This window comes from Acomys minous, assembly GCF_964271855.1.
Source record: "Acomys minous genome assembly, chromosome: 2".
NCBI lineage: Eukaryota > Metazoa > Chordata > Mammalia > Rodentia > Muridae > Acomys > Acomys minous.
The window spans coordinates 7031777-7041410 of NC_140484.1; the positions used below are offsets into that span (position 1 = coordinate 7031777).

Sequence of the window (9634 nt, forward strand, 5' to 3'; positions counted from 1 at the left end):
AGCATTTCAAAGAAACCAAAATTATCTTACAGGTCATTTGTAACTTACTTTTTTGTTTACAACCACAACCCTTTCAGAAACATGGGGTTCACCCATTGCACGGGCATGGCTTTCCTAGGGGAAATTCCTGTCCAGACATGAGGAGCCAAAAGAAGAATCCTGGGCTCTCGGAAGTCATTAAAACTTTTCCTTCAGTAGGTCCTCAGTGTCAACAGGTAAAGGTTCAAATGCCTGTGCCCGTGCCCATGCCTGTGCCCGTGCCCATGCCTGTGCCCGTGCCCATGTCTGTGCCCGTGCCCTTGCCTGTGCCCGTGTCTGTGCCCTTGCCCGTGTCTGTGCCCATGTCTGTGCCCGTGCCCGTGCCCTTGCCTGTGCCCGTGTCTGTGCCCATGCCCGTGTCTGTGCCCGTGTCTGTGCCTGTCCTATAGGAACCTTAGCAAGCCAAGTGTGTGGTCCAATTTGTTTCCTCCCATGCTAATCTTCCATTATGCATGCTGCAACACCTGCTCTAGTGTTGTCTGCTCATTAGAGCCTTTGCTAATCTCAGGGTGAGAAGCCATTGTCACTACGCCTCTTTGCCATCATTGCTTTGCACACACGTCTCTACAGAAGCAAATTCCCACACTGGAGGTCTCCACTGTCAGTCCTGGGCAAGAAGCCGGCACTCAAAGAGCCTTGAAAGGTTGCCGCCTAACAACCTTCCTCGCACATCGGGCTGCTCTCCAGCTGGTGGCAAAGTGCCCAGGGCATCTAAAGGTTGACCCTGCCTAGTGTTGTGCACACAGGGCTCAGGGTAAATATTGGCAGCATGGAGAGCACTTACAGTATCAGGCAGCCTCACACACAATGCTACCATAAACATCAGCTGATCACATGACTCTCGTTCAGTTGCCAGGGTAGCAAAGGTCCAAGCAACGCTGCAGACAAGAAGGTTTCTAGTTGGAAGACCCAGGTTCAAGTTCTGGGTCATACATCTACCAGCTGCATGATGTTGAGGAAGTCAACTTGCCCCTGGAAAATTATTTCCTTATGGATAAAAGGGTAATAATTTCCCTGGTCTGGGGACGTAGGCCTGGCACAGCCATCAGTGGCCATCTGCAGGGTATGAAGTTGGTTCTGTGCCTTGGCTGCATACTTGGCTACATATCTTTCCCAACCATCAACACTGGGATCCAGAACTGTGCAAGCTGAACCAGGCAGGTGATTAATCTTGGGGCAGAAATGCTGCCTTTTCAATTGGGGATCTTTTGTGAAATGTAAATTTGTGTGAATTGTTTGTCCATTTAGCAGAATAACAGTAGTAGTTTTACCCCCCTGTGGCCTGTGAGCACCCCAACTTTGGGTTCTTGACCAGATTTATACTATCAGACATGAGTTCCCATGCAGAGTGGCATTCTATCCAATCATAAAACAATCTGTTGCTCCCATAATATTTCTGCCATTATTACATCCATAAGATATCTCAAAGGGCAGCATATTTTAAAACCATACACACTTGTAAGCATGCATAAACACCTGATATGGATGACAGACTTTTAAAACTCTATTTATTTTGCTACTGTAAAATTTGACAAAGTACTCTGCTTTATGGAAATCACTATTTAGGCCCAGATTTGTGTGTGTTGTATTATCATGACTTCATATGGCTCTGGTTTTCACACACTCTGAATCCTCAAAATGTTATCACTTGTTGTTAAAGCAAAAAACATTTACATACTTCTAGCAATTAAAGGTTGCATAGTCATCTGTTCTTTATTATGTCTGTGACCAAAGAAAGAGAAAATTAAAAAAGACATCTCTTAGAATGCCTATTTTCAACAACAAAGGTAGAAAATAACACATGTTATTATATATAATATAGAGATAATATAGGAAATTAAAAACCCATGTGCATTGCTAGTGGAAATGTAAAATGGTGCAGGCACTAGGGAAAAGAATATCTCAAAAAGCTAAGCAGAGAAATTGTTGTACAATCCAACAATTCCATTTTTTGGATATACGCTCAAATGAATTAAAAAAAAACAGAGACTAAAATAAATGCTTGTGCATCAACACTTTAAGGCAGCAGCATCCACAGTGACCAAAAGGTAAAGAAAATTCAGTGTGTGCACATAGCAGAATAGGGCTCAGCCTTAGAACAGAAACAGAGACACACGTTACAACACAGACAACCCCGAAGACACTACGCAAAGGAAAGAAGTGAGTCACCAAGGAACAAATAGCATATGGTTCTAGTCATGTGACCTGGAATGGTTAAACTCACAGAGACAGAAATGACAACCCTGTGGGGGGGGGGGGTTGAAAAGTTCTGAAAGTGGATGGAGTGACAGGAGCCCAATGCTGTGACTTAAATTAGCAATGTTAACGACTCAAAGAGCTAACTGGTCACTACATTACATATGTTCACTTCAATCTTTTAAACCTCAATATATATATATATGGAATACATCTCAATGCATTACAACACAATGTGGTGACTGAGAACCTCTCGACACCCTAAATGTTTCAGTAGTATTGCTGGAAAGCTGGGGCTGGAAGCCAAGGCCAGTTTTCTGGAGAGAGACCTGCATTTGCAAGTATCTTGAGGGACCAGGATTCTCCAATTCCTCCTCCAAACCCTGCGGAAAGGTTGAAAGAGTGTAGACTTGACCATTATTCTTCCAAAGCCTGGGGCTCTCTAGCGGTTCCCTGATGAGTGTGACACACCTTTTCTAGTCCTTCCTGCACACCATATCCCACCACCAAACTTACCCAGGAGCCCCTTGGGTCCGAGTTAGGTAACCCAACCAAGTCAACAGACTGTTGTTGTATGCTTAAAGGCTTAACCTGCCGCCCCTCCTGGAAAACATGTTTGCATTTCCCTGGTTTTTCTAGAGACAATGTTTTGAATCAAAGTAATGAACACGAATCTCTGTTTTCTCAACAAATATTTGTTGCTTAGAGGTCTGATAGCTCCCAGAGAGTTTATAAGGGTGGCCAGGTCTGACAAGAGTGGACAAGAGGGGGAGTGATTCTGGAAGAAACAGGAGTGCGATGTGAACATGGGGAGGCAAAAGAAAACCAGGAAATATGCGACCATGAAGCGAATGCTTAGTCTCAGAGATCAGAGACTTAAAGAAAACGATAGATTAAAACCCCAAGAGAAAGAGAAGAAAGATCCCAGTGCGCTGAAGGAAGGGGAAGTCCCCCAACATCCTTCCTGCTTGTTCTTCCAGGATAATACACAGCTGGGTCCACCTTACCACATCCTCGTTGATACCAACTTCATCAACTTTTCCATTAAAACCAAACTGGACTTAGTGCAGTCAACGATGGAGTGTCTGTAAGCCAAGTGTATCCCTTGTACAACTGATTGTGTAATGGCTGAAACTGAGAAATTGGGACAAAAGTATCAAGTGGCACTAAGGATCGCCAAGGATGCACGATTTGACAGGTTGCCGTTGACTGCTTGGTACAGAGAGTAACTCAGCACAAGTGTTACATTGTGGCCACAGTTGACTGGGACCTCAAACGAAGAATCCGGAAGATCCCTGGAGTTCCCATCATGTACATTTCTAACCATAGATACAAGGTAGAGTGCATGCCAGACAACTATGGAGCCCCTGGCTTCTAACTCTTGCTCAACAAAATCACTTGCCTTTCTTGACCAGCTTTCTTTCTTGTTGGTTAATTAATCACACTTTTTAATGGTTATAAAAAAAAAAAGAGTGGACAAGAGTCTCAGGGCAGCAGTGAAGGTCTGAGTTGACCTGCCCCAAGAGAAAGAATGTCAGAAAGCTCCTCTCTGCACGACAGGTGCTGCCTCTGAGGGAGACCCTTGGGCTGCATCCTCTCAACACTGATGGGTGACCCCAAGCCTCTACCAACTGAGCCCCAGTCTTCCTATCCTCTTCATAAACAGAGGGGCCTGAGACACAAAGACACAAGCTGACCATGAGAGGACAAACATTTGCAGCTGCCCTTGCCTCCCAATAAATTTCTGAGAGCTGCATCGCTCATTGATTGGCTCAGTCCTCCGTGACATATGTCTCACTTTTCTAACTAGAAGTGGTCATCTCTGCAGCCCCCAGCCTCGGACAGCACTTCCTTCTGCTCCGACCCTCCTCTGTGCAAACATGACACACTGCTGTCCCGGTGCTCAGGGAGCACCAGCGCATGGTGTGTCTGTCTGGGATCCCAACCGAGCTGAGCCCAGTGCTAGAACTGGATGCCTCAAATGATTTATGGGGTGGCACAAGAGAAAGCTGCAGGGACACCAGGTGTTCGTTGTCTGGAATGCTGACATTGAAACACCCTGTCCCCTCATCAAGCCAACGCTGACCGCCGGCGCCTGCCTATAACACACACCCAGGCCAGACTTTGATTGTAAAAAGCATGTATTTTCTTAGTCTTTGGTAGTCATTTGCCTTGAAAATGCCCAGCAGCTGCACGATCCACTGCAAGTTGTACATTATTCACGCATCACAGGGGAAAGTGCCACCATTGCTTCCAACTCCCCAGCTAACATCCAGACGGGCACCTAGTTTCCAAGTTACAAGGGAACAGAGATGGGTCTCCAGATTCCAGCTGGCCCCATCTGCTGGCTGTGAAACCTCAGACATCTGGCTGGGAAGCCTGGCAACTATGTGGTCCCTTGGCTGTGGCAGGCTGGACCATGTAAGATTTGAGCTCCACTGAAGGTAGGCCTGCTCTCTCAAGCCCACTTCTGCATGTGTCTCCCTCTCCTTGTCTCTCTGTTTCTTCTGCTCTCTGCCTGGTTTCATCCTCACTCTGTCTCCCACCCTCTCCTGGATTCCAACTGTTCAGGACAATATATGTATTTTTTTTTAATTAGGCAGTAAATACTATCTTACAATTGCTATTTGCTGAAGACCAATCAGACGCTCGGAATCTCGCAGGTTCTGGCCTGAGCCCCATCAGCACCAGCTAACTGAGTGCTGAGCTGCCTGGTTTGCAAATGCAGAAGCAAATGGAAATCTGTGCCTCCCCTAATCCCTCAGCTGGGGAGTGACAGAGCCAGGAGTTGAACCCTGACCCCACTGATTCTCACAGTGTTTACTTTTCTGCCTCATAATTCTCAAGGGTCCCCCTACTAAGGTCACTATCCCTAAGCCCAGAAATTAGAAAATTTTTGCCAGACAGGCTTCCCTGGGGTGGAGCAGGGACAAGGGGAGAGGACAGGGGACCAGGAGGCTGTCAGAACAAGAGCAACCCTACCAAGGAGACCTAGCAGAAAGAAACCGCTTGTTGTGAAACGTTCAATTAGAGTGCTGGGGAGTAATTTATTGTCGAGGAAATTAAGTGATTCTATTAGCCTCCTGTCCCTTTCCAAATAAATTTGTCCGAGTCGTGGGTGGGTGGGAAAAAGAGAGGCGATGAGAGCTTTGTTGTTTTAATTCGGTTTTCTACACTTTGCCAAACGTAGACCCAGGCTCCATTTCTCTATGGGAAGGAAGCTGGCCACTGTCCCGAGGAGCCTCTCTGCAGTCACATTGCCAAATGGGAACAAAAGCAGAGCCCAGCTTGGGAAAACAGGGCAAGTGCCCAGTCTCCATCGAAAAAGAAGGGAGGCCAAGAGCCGCCAGCTCTGCCACTGGAGGGCTTGGCACCTTGGGTAGCTCCCTCCCAGCTAACAAATGGGCCTCCATAATGATGATGCCCCTCCCCCCAACATCCCCAGCCACCCACCGACTCCTGTTTTTTGGGGTCAGTGGACACAGACTAAGATCTGGGTCCACAGCACTGTCCTCCCTGCATCTCTCTCCGTCTGCACCCCCGCCCTACTCTGAGTAACACATGCAGCCCTAAAGGATCATGGTGGGCCAGCTCAGAAGTCCAGGTCAGGAGGTCAGCTGATGCTCTGAACTCTGGCCCCAAACCATCGTCTCCATCCCTGTTTGCCAGGTTGTGCCAACCTCAAGTGTCCAAAGCAAAATCTGTCTTCCAGGACTGAGAGCAACCAAACACAAGACACTGTTGCCTTATTCTTTATAAACTAGCCCAGAGGCAAAACACAAGCAAGCAAACAAAACAAACAAACAAAAAAAACACAATGCTATATTTTATTTTATCACAGTGCTTGGCTGTCTATACAAACCCAATATATATTTGTGGAATTAATTCACCACTCTTCAATATAAGATGCCATTCTTAACTAAATGGAGAGCCAGATCTCGACCAAGAGAGAAGACACCGTACCTTTTTCAATGGAAAACACTAAATAGACAAGAACAGAGCTGAGGGCGAGCTGGTGATTCCAGTGGGGAGAAACCAAATTACACCCTTTTGCTCAGAACTCCAGTTTTCTGAGCAACCGTGCTGGCTCCATGGAGATGAATGTCACCAGCTGATAAGGGCGCCGAGAGCCATGAGCCACTGGAATCTTCCTCTCCCAGATGCCCAGTCCCGGCCGTGTCTGCGGGGAGCTATAATCTCTCTCTTGGCACAGCTTCCTGGTCATTTCCTCATCTATATCCTGATAACAGGGCAGCCTTGTTCAGGGACTGTGGCAGAGGCAGGACTACAGGGTTCTAAGATCTGTGTGCGATCTGCTGGAAGGCTCAGCACCCACCAGGGACCCGGGGTGCTTTAGGGTCAGAAAAGACGTAAAGCCAACATGGCGGGAGCTCTATTCTATCATCATGGAGGGAACCACAAACCCGTGGCGGCCCAGCTCCCAGTCACATCAGCTGTCCCCCATGAGACCACGTCAGACTCTAGACCAAGCCCACTACTCAGGCTTTTCCAACGGATCCACAAATGGAAGGAAAACACATCCTACACACTCTCTGTGGGTAGTTTTCAGAGTTGATAAACATCTCTGGTTACCGGCAGCCACTCAAACTGGCTGAAGCTATTCCTGCCGGAGGAGGCAAGGAATACAGGACCAGATGTCCAACTAAGTCCCGAGCATCTTAGTTCCTGCTCTGCTGGCCAGGATGGGACTAAGGGGTTGGGTTAGGAGGCTGTCCCCATCTGTGCATGCTGGCTACCCTGGTCCCCTCTCCATGCTCCACACATCACCGGATGAGGCCTCCCATCAGTATGTCCCATGCACCAGTGTATTTGTATGCCATCCAGGGAAATGTGTGCAGACTTGGATGTAGGACTGGTGAGGGTCCTGTTTTCACATCCGTGAATAACCTCAGAAGACACTCAGATTGCTGCTCTACAGTCCTCTTCCAGCACAAACACCCTTTTTTTTCCTTTTTTTTTTTTTTTTTTTTTTTTTTTTTTTTTTTTTTTAGCCTCTGTAATAACCAGGTACGGTCCAAGTTCATGCTAGCTTCCTTCTAACGTTATCAGAGATTTCTAGGGAGAACTTGAAACTTTTCAATATTCCTGGTACCTAATAAAGCATATGTTCAACAGGAGTTTGACTCTCCCTTTACTCCCAGTCAGTCTACTGGCGCCTGAGCTCTTGACCCTTCCTTTGCTGATATGAGAATTTGGGATTCTTAGGCAGTCAGGACAGACCAAGCTGTGCTATATTAACAAATGAGTCCAAAATCCCCCACTGTTAAACACAGTCAAAGTGTACTTCCTGGTCCTGCTACATATCTGAGATGGGTCAGGATGAGGGGTTTACTCACTTATGTCCCAACCAGAACATCTTCATCTCCACATACAAGACTGTGATCTTCATGGAGGGAGGAAGAAGCGCTAAACCATGCACTGGCTCTTACAGCATGCTCATGTATCCCTTCCGTTCATGTTTCTGAAACCACAGCAAGTCGCAGGACCATGGGCTCAGGACCTCCCGTTCCTGTAAATTCTGTGGGGACAACATGATACCGCTAAGTGCAGGACTGGGGGGATAGCTGGACAAACATGAGGAGCAGATAGCAGCACCCACATAAATGCCAGGTGGGCCCTGGGAAACTGAGCCAGGGGTTGCCCGAGCAGGAAGGGCACTTAACTCACTGAATGAACAAGTCCTACATTCTTGAGTGGGAGACCATGCCTCAGTGTACAAGGTGGATGACAATCAAGAAAGGCATGTACATCAACTTCTGGCTTCCACACATGTGCATGTGTCCATACAGGTGAGCATGCATGTACATCCATGTACATACCACACACACATTTACGTGTAAAAACAACAGTTACACTGAGTCCATGATCTCACGGTGTTTACGCTCTACAGAGGGCGAGCAGGAGGAATGTCAGAGAACTACAGCAGACAGTGAGTGTCCGCAGAGTGATGGACAACAGCGTGAGGTAACAGGGAGTTAAAGGACCTGCTGCAGATGGAAAGGTCAGAGAAGGCCGTTCTGAAATGAGAAACCAAACGATGAGAAGGAGCCTGTGGGGCAAGATAGAAAAAAAGGATTCTGGGTAGAGGAGCCAACCATTGCAAAAGCAGCAGCAGGAGGAAGCCGGTGCCCAGCGGGTAGCAGAAGGTGCTGGGTGCTTGCTGGGTGCAGTGGGCATTAGCAGGTGATGAGTTGGTACCTAAGGTCTGAGAGATGAGCAACGGCCTGACAGTGCAGTCCTCTTAGACTGCCTCAGATCCTGGGATGTGCTTCCTCAAGGCCTGAGACAAGTGATTCTACCACAAAACCCAGCAGCCTAAGGGACAAGACCTTCCAGAAACACCCACCTCTCTAGTTTTCTTGTCTGTCCTTACAAGATATAACCTCAGAGGTCCTGGGTGCTCCCCCGGCAAAGCTCAGCAGATTGCTCAGTTTTCTAGAACCAAGATTTATGCCATCTGTCCTCCCCTCAGCTGTGTGTTTGGTCTCTCATCTCCAGATGGTCCTCCTCCTTAAAATTCTGTTCCATGTCCTCTCCACCACCATAGACAACACTTTCTGTGTTAAAAAAAAAAAAGCCTAAATCCCATCCCTTTGTGACATTCTAAAGACCACCTGCACCTCAAGCCAGCTGGCCTCTTCTGGGTTTCTTCTAACCACAGGACTAATTTGACCCAATGGCATGGACTACTACTGTTTCTCCCTGAATCCTTATCTCTCCAAGGAAACCGTAGACTCGCAGGAGACAGGAATGGTGCAGTAGAGCCAGAGCTCCTTGGTACACACACTAGAGTCCCCAGCACAGAAGCAGAGCTCGGGAATGGCAGATTCAGTAAGAGAGGAAGCAAGTGACCTTGTTCCCTGTAAGCACGCCCCTGTCTGTCTGTCTTGGTAGCTCACTACCTCTGTGTCTCCAGACCCCTAACATGGCACCTAAAGCTGACCAGGGCTCAATGAATGCTAGTAGAATAGTTCGTAGCTATTTTGGATGTGTGTGGCCTGACATCATTGAGTCTCAACGACCCCACCTCTAAGTGAGGAGTGATTTGAGCTCCTTCCACGTAAGTAGGCGCCAAAAAGCCAAGGGAAGCAGAGCCATGACAGCACTCAGACCGTGTCGTTTTTCTGTGCACATCACACTCAGCAGAGGATGTGAACTAGAGCTGGCTGAGCACATCCTGCTTCCGAAGAGAACAAGGCAGACTGAGAGCCAAGATTAACATCAGCATCATGTTCCAGGGAAGGATGTCTGTGCCTCACTCCTGTCACGTTTGGTTGTCAAGTCCACCAGGTCACTCATTCTTTCTACTTGAAGGGAAAGAGGGGAGGTTGGAGCACCTGGCGAGAATGGACATTCGAATGGTAAAGTTTCTTAGTGT

General features: G+C 47.6%; 1 pseudogene across 1 annotated transcript; it reads left to right on the forward strand.

Annotated features, from left to right (window-relative positions):
* Positions 1 to 3022: 3022 nt before the first annotated feature.
* LOC311586467 (rRNA-processing protein FCF1 homolog) lies at positions 3023 to 3664 on the forward strand (annotated as a pseudogene). Its single transcript has one exon. The product of its transcript is annotated as an rRNA-processing protein FCF1 homolog (transcript).
* Positions 3665 to 9634: the final 5970 nt, after the last annotated feature.